Source organism: Mesoplodon bidens, assembly GCF_964165515.1.
Source record: "Mesoplodon bidens genome assembly, contig: HAP1_SCAFFOLD_190, whole genome shotgun sequence".
NCBI classification, from domain to species: domain Eukaryota; kingdom Metazoa; phylum Chordata; class Mammalia; order Artiodactyla; family Ziphiidae; genus Mesoplodon; species Mesoplodon bidens.
Window position 1 is genome coordinate 291,737 of NW_027671870.1, and position 15,042 is coordinate 306,778.

General features: G+C 37.1%; 1 protein-coding gene across 1 annotated transcript in view; it reads left to right on the forward strand.

Moving 5' to 3' along the window:
• Window positions 1-49: 49 nt before the first annotated feature.
• Window positions 50-15,042, forward strand: part of LOC308610881 (UDP-N-acetylglucosamine--peptide N-acetylglucosaminyltransferase 110 kDa subunit-like) — a gene marked incomplete at its 3' end in the record, with an annotated part of 28,229 nt that continues 13,236 nt past the window's right edge. The window contains exons 1-2 of the mRNA XM_081259880.1: window positions 50-257; window positions 10,353-10,428. The remainder of the gene's footprint in view (window positions 258-10,352; window positions 10,429-15,042) is intronic.

Sequence of the window (15,042 nt, forward strand, 5' to 3'; positions counted from 1 at the left end):
GGGCTGCGGTTTACGTCGGCGGGCGGTGCCGTGGGGCGGGGCTCGAGGACGTCAGCACGCTCGCCGTGCGTCGCGTCCCCCCGCAGCCCTGTCTCCCATGGTGACGCGGCCTGAAGAGAAGGGGCTTGAGCTCTGAGACTAAGGCAGCGCGAAACGTGCGAGGTGTGGAGACTTCGGGGTTTCCAAACAGCGTTTGCTGACTCATCCTAACAAACGTGAGACCTGGTTGTATCAACGCATTTTAAACGTAAACTCCCGTAAGTGTCTGGGCTCCCCCCGCCCAGGAGAGAGCGTGTATTCCGTGAGGGACACACGAAAGGCGGAGTGAACGTCTGCCTGTGGTCCCTTACCTGGTGCACGGGTGTGTGAATTTATGCGGAGAGCTCTTAATTTCTGGAGTTTCTGCTAACTTGACACGGTAGATGGCAAATGGTGACGTGTTCCATGCATTCAGGACATGATCGTGGTTACTAATAATCACTTTGTTTTGTACTGACAACTGCACAGAGAATTTACTACTGAATATCCACTTTACAGAAGGGAAACTGAGGCGTAGGAACTGAAGTGACGGAGTAAGAGGAAGGACTCAGACTATCGGTGTTAGTAAATGAACCCTGCAGGGGGCCGTTAGCCTGCGGTGGCTCTAGTGATGCGGCCGCCTACGTAAACCAACCAAAATCTAAGCCTGTCAACGGCTCAGGGTGACGCACACCGCTGAGGACCACCAGTCACAAACCACCAACTAGGCTTTAAAGCGATAGCAAGTCAGGCATTTCCGTGCTTGGCTTCTGCCCTTTTAAAATAAACATCTCTGCAGCTCCTGTGGCTGGAGCGCTCCTCACCACTTCCGCTTTGGTGGTGCCTGAATTGAATCTATTTTTGCTCACGGAAAGTCTTATTTTAAACATGCCTCAGTCTGTCTTTTAACATTGGCCGTAGAAGTTGGATTTGTGTCCAGTTTCTAGAACAGTGGTCGTCCTCTGGTCAGGCCTTAGGCGTTATGCATACAGCGTTCCTCTTCTACCACCACCTTCTGGATACCTCCACCCACTACCAGCTCCCGCGTACCAGATCCCCTACATGTGGTCAGCAATGGCTTTCACACGCAGCGTGCTCACATTATAACATCGCAGACACTCCTCCGTCCTCCAGCCAGCGTGTGAACGGAAACATTACCATTCCTGTGCAAGAGCCTGCTGTGACCACTTTCCCCAACACAGCCACTCCCCAGCTGACCCTGGGTAACCACTCTCCTGAACTTGGTCTCCATCACTGCATGCATGTCTTTCTATTTTTAAGTACTCTTAAACCTCATATAGTATTCTACTATGTTTTCTCTTCTTACTTGCTTTTTTTAGTGTTATCGTTGCTAGGTTCATCCATGCTGACACGTAAAGATCTGTCTAGTTCATGTACTTTCCTCACTATGTAGGATTCCCATGTAGGGAAATACAATAATTTGTATGTGCATTTTCCTGTTGATGGACATTTAAATTGTTTCCAATTTTCAGTATGATTTCTGTTTTAAAAATTTTATATACTTTCTAAAGGTTACTGTACATTTACAGTTACTACAAAGTATTGGCTATATTCCCTGTGTTGTACAATACGTCTCTGAGCCTATCGTACACCCAGTAGTTTATGTCTCTCACTTCCCCACCCCGTATTGCCCCCTCCTCCCCCTCTGCACTGACAGCGATTAGTTTGTTCTCTATATCTGTGACTCCCCTTCTTTTTTGTTATATTCGGTAGATTGCTGGATTTTTTAGATTCCATATATAGATGATGTCCTACAGTGTTTGTTTTTGTTTGACTTTTTTCACTGACCACAATGCCCTCCAAGTCCATCTATGTTGCTGCAAATGGCAACATTTCTTTCTTTTTTAAGGCTGAGTAGTCTGCCATTGGTTATATGTACCGCATCTTCTTTATCCATTCATCACTTGATGACACTTAGGTTGCTTCCATATCTTGGTAATTGTAAACGCTAATGCTCCGAACATTGGCGTGCATGTATCTTTTCAAATACGTGTTTTTGAAAACACGTGTTTTTGTTCTTTTTGGATTTAAACCCAGGAGTGGAGTTGCGAGGTCATATGGTAGTTCTAGTTTTAGTTTTTGAGAACCCTCCATACTGTTGTCCACAGAGGCTGCACCAGTTTACATTCCCACCAACAGTGTGCCAGGGTTCCGTTTTCTCTGAAGATTGTACATTTTCTTCCTCGGGGTAATTGAGATGATGGTCGGATAATAACGTAAGATCGGGCGAAGTCTAAAGGAATCGTAGAACAGCTGGATGGAGTAGGAAAACGTCTGTTCGCTGGCGTCTGAATGTGAGAGAGACACCAAGACATGTGGGCCACGTTCTGGAGAGAAGGGAAACACAGACGCAAGCTTGACATTGGGCACAGCTTTTCTCCTTGGGGCATTTGCTGATTCAAATCTTACAGCCTAGGAGCTGAAAAGCCAAAGAGTTCAAAAGACTCTAACAACAGAAGCCAAACGGCAAGAACCGTTTTCCATTGATAAACAGCATTTTAACTATGTAGAAGCAGAAAATGAAAAGAAAGAACTTTGCATTACATTTAATAAAAGTTGAGGGAGATCTTTGTGGCATATTAGTGAACTTCTTTGTGGAAATTTAGCCATGTACATTGTGATGGAGAGGCACCAAGAGTTCACGAATTCTCACAATTTGAGTACACAGTTGCCTTAAATGTAGGCATGGTGGCATCCATGTACATCACAATGATTTGGAGGATGTTGTGTTAGTCAGCTCTTGCTGTGATAATGCTTTGGAACAAATCACACCAAAGTCAGTTACATAAACAAGAATTTATTTTTCTTGGACCTCTGGGCCAGCTGCAGTGGCTCTCTTTTAGACCTCTAGATGGCTAGTTTTGTTCCGTGTTTTGGGTCAGTTTGAGGTCTGTCATACACCTCTTCGTCTGGAGCCCAACTGTGAGGCCGCAGCCCCCAGGCCCTGTCTTCTCTAAAAGTTCACGGAAACATAAGAGGTGAGCCCAACCGCACAAGCCCATTTAAGGCCTCTTCTGCTCATTTAAGGCCATCATGTCTGCTCATACTTCAGTGGCCAAAACATGTCACAGATCTAAGCTGTATTTAGAATATGTGTATTTGTTTGAAGCTGGGTGCTCTCACAGAAGAAGATTGCATTTTGGACAGTGTTAGCTTAGCCTTTCCATCGGCATTTGGAAACGTGATAAACGTCGTGTCCACTTTTTCACCTTTGAGAACTTTTTGAAATTGTGGGACAATTTCTATAGGGAAAGAGGAAGGTACGTTTTAGAACTCAACTCTAATTACGGCAGTGTTGGGCGAAGAATTAATGAGATAAGGTCAATACAAATGAAAGATTTGGGATTCACATATTCATAATTATCATTAGCATTCTACAGAACATTCCTGGAGAATTGTGATGCTTCCTTTACGTGATTTCTATCATAAATCATTATAATCTGACCAAGCCACTTCAGTAAAACATACATCATACAGTACATCGCATTTTAGTTGTTCCTACCACTGCACAACTTATCGTCAGGCACGAAAGGCTACATATGGTATGGTTCCATTTATACGAAATGTCCAGCAGTGGCAAATCCATACACATGGCAAATATTATACATTAGTGGTTGCCAGGGCTTTGGAACAGTGGGAAATAGGGAATGGCTCCTTCAAATGGGTGTAGGTTTCCTCTTGGGGTGATGCAAATGTTTTGCCGCTGGACAGTGGTGATAGTTGCAGAACATTGTGACCGTACTAAATTCCACTGAATGGTACAGTGAATTGTAAAATGATCAAAATGGTGAATTTTGTGTTCTGTTCATTTTACTACAATAAAAAGGAGAAAGCATTAGGGAAAGACTTAGAGTTTTGGAAAGTAAGGTGAGCTGGTCAAGAAAAAGACAGCTCTACTGTTCAGTTTTCTCTCAGCTCTCCCAGTGCATTAATCCTCAGCAAAAAGTAGCCTGAACTTGTAGATGATAGTCATTCAACACAGTCCGGGGAAAAGTAAATAAAATAAAAGCCAACTCTTCTTCTTTAGCACATCTATGAAAGGTTAACTTCCTGCTCAGCCACATGGACATCCATGAAGACGTTTCACTTTAGGTTTCCTCTACTTCAGTACTTTACTCACAGCTCATTCACACGTGTAGGCAACAGCATTCCTTAATTCGATGGAATCTGCAGTGCTGGTTGTGACCAGTGTCATGAAAAGAAAAGGGAAGGAGGAAAAAGCCTCCACATTGACTTGGTGGTCTTGACGAAATGGATGCAGAAGACAGCTTGAGTGTCAAACTGGAAACTTTTATTTTCCTTTTCCTTTTCTTTTTATCTTTCCTATCAGGTCTTCTGCCCACTTCTCACCCCCTTCTTTCAAACAGGAGAGACACTCATTAGCTGCTTTTTTTTCTTTGTGCTAAAACAACTATTGTTTTGGGTTTCTTGTTGTTCGGTGAACATTATTGTTTCTACTGCCAAATGAGCTTCGGTGGTTGATGTAGGGGGTCTCTTGGGAACTTAAGTTTTTCCAGTTTAAGTGGGAAAGCTTTTTTGTTTGATTGGCTTTTACTGGGTGCTTCAAGGTTTGCTCTTGGCTCTTTGATGGGAGACTGGATTGCACTGTGTTTCCTTTGAGGTTCCGATAAATAAAGGATCCTACGTCCTCCTGGGCACTTTGTATTGATTTTGCTGTGTGTCCTCTCTAATAGCCAGATGCAGATTCCAGGAAAATGACATATAAATGAATATGAGTAATCTAATACTTTTAGAATTTGCTTTGCCCATACTCCTGGTCTTATTCTACTTGTAGCAGATGGGTTTAAAGAGCATTAGCTATGTACATATTAAATATAATATAAATATACCAGTATTAAATATTATATTGATATATAAATGTAATATACTTATATTTATATTAATGTATAACAATTATGTATTATATTAATATATATTTTTGCCTAGCATATATTATATACAAAATATATGAGTAATGAAATGTATTTATATGGTTAATATGTTCATAATATTAATATGATATATCGTGTAATATTGATTATAAAACAATTATATCATAATATATAAATTATCAATATATATATGTTTATATATATTATAAATATATAATTATTATTATCTGATATAATACACTATAGTTAATATATTCTCTATAACACAATACATAATGTATTAGTATAAGACAATTATATTATGTAATATAAATATAATACATCTATAAAACTATATATATTTTAATTATACATTACACATACAAGTATGTATAGCTATTTATAATTTTATTTACATAGGAATCTGTTCATCATAACAATTCATGTAAAAATATGCAATATTTTCAATCAAATGGGCCTTAACCTCACTACCTACACATAACTACTTTTACAATCGTGAACCCTGTCTAACTCATGCTTCCATATCTCTCAACCTGCTTTTCTACACATGCACATAGACACACATTTATATACGATATATATGTATACTACCAGTTTTCAGTTCAATGTATATAACTATATAATATATATAATTATATTCCTGTGTATGTATACAAATATAAATCAAAGGTATGTGTATAGATATGTATTTCATATGTTTATATAACTATATCATACAAATAATGTATGTGTATATAAATACATGACTATGTACATACATACACAGAAATATACTTATTTAAACAAAAGGGACCTAAATAAACATAGTTCTCTAAGAATAAAACTAGTTATGTCTCACTGTTTCAATAACAGTTTATAGTTTTCTACTGTATGTGCTTCTATAATTGTTATGAACAATTCCCATTTGTTGAATGTTAAGTTGTTTTAATTTTTTGCCATTATTAATGAAGCTCTAAAGAATACGGTGGGCAAGATTACTTGAAAAACTCTCCTAAAGGAAAAGGGTTAGGTATGCTAGGTTAAATGTACACAACTTATTTTTCAGTGCGTGGTTGATTTTTGAAGTATGCAGTAGAAATTTCCAGGACCCATGAAAGAAGGGTGGAACATGTGTGAGAGTTATAGCTATATTAGGAGTGGATTGAAGATCTTGATAGCTTAGAACAGAAGCTGGAAATGCTGTTTTTATAGAGCCAAGTGGCAAATATTTTAGGCTTTGTAGACCAAAGAGGCAAAATTGAGGATATTATTTAGGTACTTAGGTAACCATTTAAAATGTTACCAGTTAAAATGTGAAAATTATTCATAGCTCATAGGCCATAAAAATAGGCATCTGTCTGGATGCCTTAGTTTAATGATACACCTGACATAGAGAGTTGTTTTTAAATGGCCATGACCACATGAGAGGCAGAAGGTAAGACTCCATCCCTACTAGATGGGAAGTTAGAATTAAACCTATCTATCCCTAGCTTCACCTTTAATGAAAGGGTGTGCCAGGAGGAAAAATATCTGCTGGCAAAGGGAGACTAAGACCAAATTCTCTTGGCCTCTGCTCTGGGTAGGAAACAGGTAGAAAATCTTGAGAATTCTGAACCCCAGATCTGTGTTCACAGTGTTTGGGTTGCAAATTTATGTGCGGTCTTGCAAACAGAAGCTAAGAAATTAACTTAAAATGCTCCCAAATCGATGGTATTCCAAACACAAAACTAAATCCTTTCTGGAGAGGTAGACCTTCAACACAGGCCTATAGCATTCCCACAGATAAAGTTTAGCTAAACGTGAACTCATGATCTAAATTTATCCAATAATGAAGAAATCAGCTAGAAGTGGAGAGAATCAGCAAAAAACAATCAATACCAGGATTAGATTCCCACGGCCATCCATCAGATGTTGCAATAATCAGGTGCAAGGCAGAAAATATACATAAAACTAGAACTGAAACAAGGAACAAGGGTGTTTTAAAAGACTGGGTAGGATCTTTAAAACATTTTTCAAGTACATGTCATTGATAAATCTAAAAACTCAAAGGTCGTGTAATACAGCAGATTAATCATGGAGAAGAGTGAATTTATGCTGTTTTTAAAAATATGGCAGATCAGATTTTCTGCCTAATTATATAAGTAGATTTATCTTTAAAAATACACATTATTTGTTAGCATACGGTATTTGTCTTTCTCTTTCTGACTAACTTCACTCTGTATGACAGACTCTAGGTCTATCCACCTCATTACAAATAGCTCAGTTTCGTATGCTAACACATATATACGGAATTTTAAAAAAAAAAGTCATGAAGAACCTAGGGGCAAAACGGGAATGAAGACGCAGACCTACTTGAGAATGGACTTGAGGATATGGGGAGGGGGAAGGGTGGGCTGTGACAAGGCGAAAGAGAGGCATGGACGTGTATACACTACCAAACGTAAGGTAGATAGATAGTGGGAAGCAGCCGCAGAGCACAGGGAGATCAGCTCGGTGCTTTGTGACCGCCTGGAGGGGTGGGATGGGGAGGGTGGGAGGGAGGGAGATGCATGAGGGAAGGGATGTGGGAACAGATGTATATGTATGACTGATTCACTTTGTTATAAAGCAGAAACTAATTTAAAAAATAAATAAATAAACTTTAAAAAAAAAAATTAAAAAAAAATACACATTATTTTAAAGACTTATTGGCTGTAAAATAAGTTAAGGGTATTTCAAAGGGCTTCTCTCCAAAGAAAAGTGAGAAGTAGCAAAACACAGAAAGTCGAGGGGAAAAAATGTCAATATATGCATTGCGATAGGGTGAACTAAGCCTTAGGCTAGCAACAATGTGGACGAGCTGACCCTTAGATACTTACAACTAAGCTGGAATCTTCAAGAAGTTCAACTATTTATAACTAAAAAGATTTCTTAAAATTAATAACCAAGTGTTTTAATTGACATCAGAAGAGTAAAACAATAAACCCTGAGAACATAGAAAAAAATAGATAATAAAGATATGAGCAGAACTTAATAAAACAGAAAAAAGTATAAAATTGAGATGATTTAGTAAGTCAAAAGAATATTCTTTGAAAAGATTTAGAAAACACACTTTGATTAAGCAAAACAAAAACACAAGTAAATAATATACAGAAAGAATCAGGACCATGTTATAGCAGAGAGTACAAACAGAGAATATATGAAATGCCAGTAAATTTGAACATTTTTGTAAAGTGGACAAGTTCCTAGCTCCTAAAGTTTACCAAAACTGACACAAGAGGAAATTTATAGCTGGAGTTCTTTCACCAGTAAAGGAATGAAGTCAATACTTTACAGTCTTTCACCAAGAAAAGACCAGACCCAGCCAGATCATTTGGGAGGTGAATTCTATCGAACTTCTATTAAACAGATAACATCAATATTAACAAAGAAAAACTTCTAGAGAGTAGCGAAGGAAGAATGCTCCTTTATTCATCTTATGAAGTCTATATAATCCTAATACTGAAAATAGATTAGGCCTGTGAGGAAAAAGAAATTTACAGCTCAAATTTACTTGTAAATATAAAAGCAAAAATTTTAAACTATGATATTAGCTACCCAAGTTCACCAGAGTAAGAAAAAGCATGAGCAAGTTAGGTCATCCAATGAATGAAATGGTAATTTAAAGTCAAGAATATATATCAATAGATTGAAATCACCACATTTGATTTCTTTCATCTGTCTCTTTAAAAATTGATAAGTACTTCTATTGATCTATCTTGTACTAGGCACTGTCCTAAGTCACTTACATATTTACTCCTTTAAACCTTCTATCATCCCTGCGGGAAAGTTCTGTTTTGCTTCCATTTCGTAGCTAAGACTCTAACCCCCAGGAAAGTGAAGCAACATTTGTAAGTTTTTGTGGATGGTCAGTGATGGGACCAGTACAGGGACATCCAAAGTCTGTGCTTGGAAACAGTGCCGCATGTTGACACTCACATTACAGATGAAAGGAAAGGAACCATGCACTTACCATATAGATTAAATCTCACATTAGAGGTTAAAGGAAAGGAACCATGCACTTACATTATAGATTAATACCCCCATAACAGGTTAAAGGAAAAAGAAACATGTGCTTCTCTCAAAAGTTGTAAAGAAAGCATATCCATTTCTTAATATATTTCCCGATTTCTTTTGCTTGTTTTCTGACCTTTGTAGTGCATTTTGCCATGAGGCAAATTTTAATTCTTATATAATTAAATGTATCCTTTTTTCTTTGTATCTTAGAAAGGTATTCCTCATGAATACTTTATTTCATGTCTCCCAGGTTTCTGATACTTTTACAGTTTCATTATGTTTTAACTTTTAACTAGTTGCTGTATCTAGAATTTAGTAATGATAGCCATATTTTCCCACTTTTGTTGAATAATTTTTGCTCCTGACCCAAAATGTAAATTTTATTTTAATCTCAATTCCCTTATGCTCTTGCATCTAATTTTAAGATGCTTCCTATTCCATTGGGTGTTTTGTCTATCTAAAACAAAATGCTACCTTAATTATAATGTAATTATACTATAATAAATGTAATTAGTAAATGTAATACAATATATAATAAATAGAATATATAAAATAACAAAATATAATTTACCATATAACAAGGTCCAAGGAGAGCAAAACTATACAATCACTTGAAATATCCTGCAAAAGATAGTTTATAAAATTCAATATTCATTTGTAATTTAAAAGAAATAGTAAAATAGGGATTGATGAATGCTTCCAAAATAAGAAGAAATTATATGTCTAAAAGAGAAAGAGGTAAATGATAAACTTTAGTAACACTGGCAATATGCAGGACAAGATGAGGATGCCTGATATAATGTTAAAGAAAAAGTATTATGTAACATTGTTTTTGCAGCACTGATGAGTTCAGTGAAAAGAGAATCTCATAGAAAAGAGTATCTCGTTCTTCTTAATGTCTGTACACTTGTCCCTTGCATGAACATAACGGCTTATTTAGCCAATATGTTACTGATCTGCATCTGGATTTCTAGGTTTTCATGGAATTTTATCATGCACAGTTGTTTCAAACACTAGGACTTCCTCTTATGTTTATATCTTTTGAAAGAAACAATATGTCGACAGATGATTTATCTGTGCTGGCTGCTAGCTGACTTTGGGTACTTCTCAGTTCTTCCCGTTACCTTCCTTGTCAATATGAAAATGGAAGGCAAGAAGGTCTCCTGTTTAGAGACTGTAAAGATAGATCTTGGTGATAAAGTCTTGGTGGTAAAGGCTAAAAGTATCAACCCAGAACAAACGTTTTTCCAGCTGTAACTATGTGTGATTCCCTTGGCTTGATTCCGTAGAAGATGTAAGACAAGACTGTAGAATCTGCGCCAAAGTGCTTCCAGTAGGATGGGCTAAGTCAAGTATGGTGGCGTATGTAATTCAAGACAAAATATAATGTCTCCTTTTCTCTCCTAGCAAAACTTGGTGGAGTGAATGTAGAAGTCACTGTCTGCTTTGAATTAAAGGAACACAATAAATCTTGTTTTGGAAGGTAAGTATTCTGGTCTCTTTGTGGAGATGAATTGGAAATTGTCTAGAAGAAGGAAAACGAGGTTAACCAAAGTTAAACTCGTAAATAATTGAGCATTAATTAAATATCTGTGGTCTATGTTTGTCTTTGATCATAATTTCTCACAATTTATAGACCTCTTTGATACTTGATGAATCCTTGTCAAAGATGCACTTAACAATGATTATTACTTGTGTATTAGGTTTTGCCTGGGCCCTGAAGAAACTATCCTAAATTACCAGCTATGATTGTCACTTGATTTCCTCACAGAGAACAATCAGACCTCCTTGTCTTATGTGGCTTGGAACGTGAAACTAGTTAGTCTCTTAGATATTGTTAGAGGACCCTACAGAGCCCATTGGTGAAAGTTTGGAAAACATTGGGCTTCTTAAAATTGATTCTTGTAGTGCTTTAGGAAAGATCACTGAACCAAAAGTATAACGGTGTTTCTGGTTCTGTTGTTAGCGTTCTCCATGGAAACATTGCTGAAGCTTCTGGACTCAATCTCCTTCCCCATGTGTGAATGTCACTGAAAATGTCCAACTCCATTCTATCCCCATATAACTTCAGAAACTAAGCAAAATGAAGACTCAAAATTCATTTCAAATAATGAAATGAATATATAACGTAGACTGGAACTGGGAAAATAGCTGGTTTAAATTCTGGAAAGTACCAACTATACAATTCTGGATAAGTTGCTTACTCCTACTTAGTCTAATTTAATGCCCATCTCACAGGATGTTATGATGATTAATTTAATGTCTTTGTATAACATACAGTGTTATGTAATTTCTTCTTTTTTTTCTTGAGTAAATTCATATCCTTAAGCAGCTCACTGTAAACAATAGTTACTTACTTGCTTAAATTACTCTTATCTTCTATTATCACCTGAACTGTGTCCTGCTCAAGTTAATATGTGGAAGTCTTAACCCACAGTACCTCATAATATGACTGTATTTGGAGATAAGGCCCTTAAATAGGTAACTGAGGTCAAATGAGGTCAAATGGGTGGGCTCTAATTCAATATGGCTGGTGTCCTTATAAAAAGAAAATATTAGGACACAGACATGCACAGAGAGAAGACCATGTGAAGACAAAAGGAAAACATGGCATCTACAAACCAAGAAGAGATACCTCAGAAGAAATCAATCCTGTTGACACCTTTTCTCAGATTTCTAGCCTCTACACCCGTGAGTGAGTAAATTTCTGTTGTTTAACCTCCTCAGTCTCTGGTACTTTGTCATGGCAGCTCTAGGAAACTAATACAACTTTTTATGGCCTCCTTGTCTCAAGTTGAAAGTTCAATATTTGGCACCATAGCTAAGAAACAAAAATATCATCTACATTCCTTGTTGTAGTCTTTCTTCCCCATTCTCATTGCTAGTAATTTTCATATTTGGGTCTGTTTTCTGTATCTTGTAAACAGAGCGTTATGCTCATTTCTAGTCTTACTGCTAACATACAATAAATGTGCAGATACCGAATAGATTTTGGAGAAGTGCAACATATAGTTGGTACATGTGTGATATGTGTGTATTCATATAATTTATACTTTTTCTCTATTTTCTTCCTTTGGTGTGAGCTAAGATTCTCTGCTTTTGTGACTAGTGCTCCTGAATACTAATCCCTGAATTTAATTCACCAAAAATTGTCAAAAATAATAATAATATGGGGAAAGAGAGAGTGATAGAGGGAGAAGAACAAACAATCAGGCAAGGGCAGTACTGTGAATTATTAGGGTCTTCTTAATAACATTATGTTAGTCTAGAGGAAATGACCGTAAGTATCATCAGTGAGCCCAGTTGGTCTTTATTGACTGCTAGAGACATCCCTGAGTTCTGTTCTTAGTCTCCAACTGTATGATGACTACTGTCTGGAAGTATTATTTGAACAACTAAAGTGACTTAATGGAAAAGGAACATGTCTTTAGAGAAGCAACAGTAATTTTTCTATCTGATTAAAAAGCAATGTTGACTGTCTGGCAACCTCAGTCATATTTGTAAGCAGAAAAGCATTGGCTCTTAAAAGTGGATGATGTAAAGAGATGAGCAGAAACTTTGGCGATAGGTATACCTGGATTTAATTCTCACTTCTACCACTTGGCAGATGGATAGCCTTAGGCAAGTTTCATACCTCCCTGAAATTCACTTAATTCAGTCTGTAAAATGGCATAATAACTTATTATAGCATCCTTTTAGGAATTTTAAATCAGTTATTGAAATAAAAGTACACACTATATAGACAAGTATGGATTCCTCAATAGGTGTTTGACCTTTCATTTCTCCAGTATCCCACCCCCATCAAATAAAGAAAAATACTTTTTAAAATTTATGAATATTTCATTGTGCTAAAGTTAAAGCCATAAAAATAAAAATAATCAAATGACTTACTATCATACCATTAGAAGAACAAAAAACTAGGTGTTCATGAGAGTTCCAAATTAGAATACAAGTTTTCATTAGGCACCTGTTTATGTATGGTATTCTGCTCTTTAAAATAAATAATTAAATTTGAAAGACTTATTTCCTCACTTTGAAGACTTTATTAGTTTACAAATTATATATCAACCTATGCTAAATATTATACCGACCCATGCTAATGAATTCAGTACAGAAAACAAAAAACACTGCACTCAAGCAAACTACATATATATGTGTATATATATATATTACTTAAATGCATTTATATCCTAGCATGTCTCCTAAAGCATTGTGGTAACTCACCGGAATACATACAATCAAATATAATGGCAAAAGCACTTAATATAAACAGGGCCAAGGAAACATAGACAGAAGATGAAGAAATGATGAGGGAAATGTGAACAGGAGGAAGTGTAGTTAATCAGGTTGTATGTTTTGACCTTAAGATTCTCTGTGTGGGGACTTCCCTGGTGGCACAGTGGTTGGGAATCCACCTGCCAGTGCAGGGGACATGGGTTCGAGCCCTGGTCCGGGAAGATCCCACATGCTGCGGAGCAAATAAGCCTGTGTGCCACAACTACTGAGCCTGTTCTCTAGGGCCCATGAGCCACAACTACTGAAGCCCGCGTACCACAACTACTGAAGCCCCAGCGCCTAGAGCCCGTGCTCCGCAACAAGAGAAGCCACAGCCATGAGGAGCCCGCACACCACAACGAAGAGTAGCCCCCGCTCGCCCCACCTAGAGAAAGTCCGTATGCAGCAACAAAGACCCAACATAGCCAAATATAAATAATAAGTAAATTTATTTTTAAAAAAAGGTTCTCTGTGGATAAAACAACATGTAAATTATTGGTTACAAAGCCACATTATTTGAAGGTGCCAGACTGCACATTAACAGTCTGACACAAAGGGACAGCACAGGAAAACTATTCAAAGATAAAGATTTTTAAATCTTTGCAGTTTGAAACCTTTTAGAGCAAGTATAATGAGCTCGACACACATTTCAACACTCAACATGTTAATCACATGTTCAAAGTATGTCTCAAAGTCATTGGAAATAGCTGTTGTCTCTGTCCCTGATATCCAAAACTGATCTGTGATGTGTAAAACTCAGGAGGTATTGATATCCAGTTTTTGGCATCTGAACAGGAAACAAAGTTGTTTTGCAGTCATAATAAAGAATGAAGTAAATGCAAAACGATACAAAAGACAAAGTACTGAGGGAATGTATTAACAAAACGAGTCAAACTAAATTCTGGTGAACTGGGGCCTACGATTGTACACACTCCATGGAAATACCCCAGCCTAAATACTGGCATAGGCGGAAGGGTACTGCGAAGCCCATCACAGTATAATCCTTTAAAATGTCCCTTTCAAGGTTGGCTCCACTCAACACTGAGTATAGGAAATCTTCCCATCAGGGAGAAACACTGGCTGCCCAATGATTGACCAAGAAATTAACACACTAATGAATAAATGATGCTAATTTATTTCTATCCCTGACAACGGGAAACAGCACACACCCTGTGTCAATGGTATGTCCTCTTTCCCACTTTTCTAAATGGTAAATTATGTTTTTTCCTTCATTGCTTTATATCATGTGTGGCAGGCATGTTGGGAAATGGCTATCAATGGTTCTGTTATTGATCTCTACCTTCATTTCACGGTGGCTAAAGAAGATACTTTGTATGATTTCAATTTCTTAAAAATGTATTGGTACTTGTATTGTGGCCTAACATATGGTCTTTCCCGGAGAATGTTCCATGTGTACTTTAGAAAAATGTGTATTCTGCTGTTGTTGAGTGGAGTGATCTATATATGGCTGTTAGGTTTCGTTGGGTAAATGTGTTATTCAGTCCCCATACCTCTCGACTGATCTTCTGTCTAGATGTGTTATCCATTATTGAAAGCAAGGTATTGATCTCCAACTATTATTTTAGAGCTATCTATTTCTTCCTTCAATTCTGTCAATGTTTGCTTCGCATATTTGGGGGTTGTTTGGTACATATATGTTTATAGTTGTTATATCTTCTTGATAGATTGAACTTGTTATCAACATATAGTGGCCTCCTTTTCCTCTTGTGATAGTTTTTGATTTAAAGTTTATTTTGTGTGATAGTAACATAGCCATCACAGATCTATCTTCCTTCCTTCCTCCCTTTCTTTTTCTGTCTCT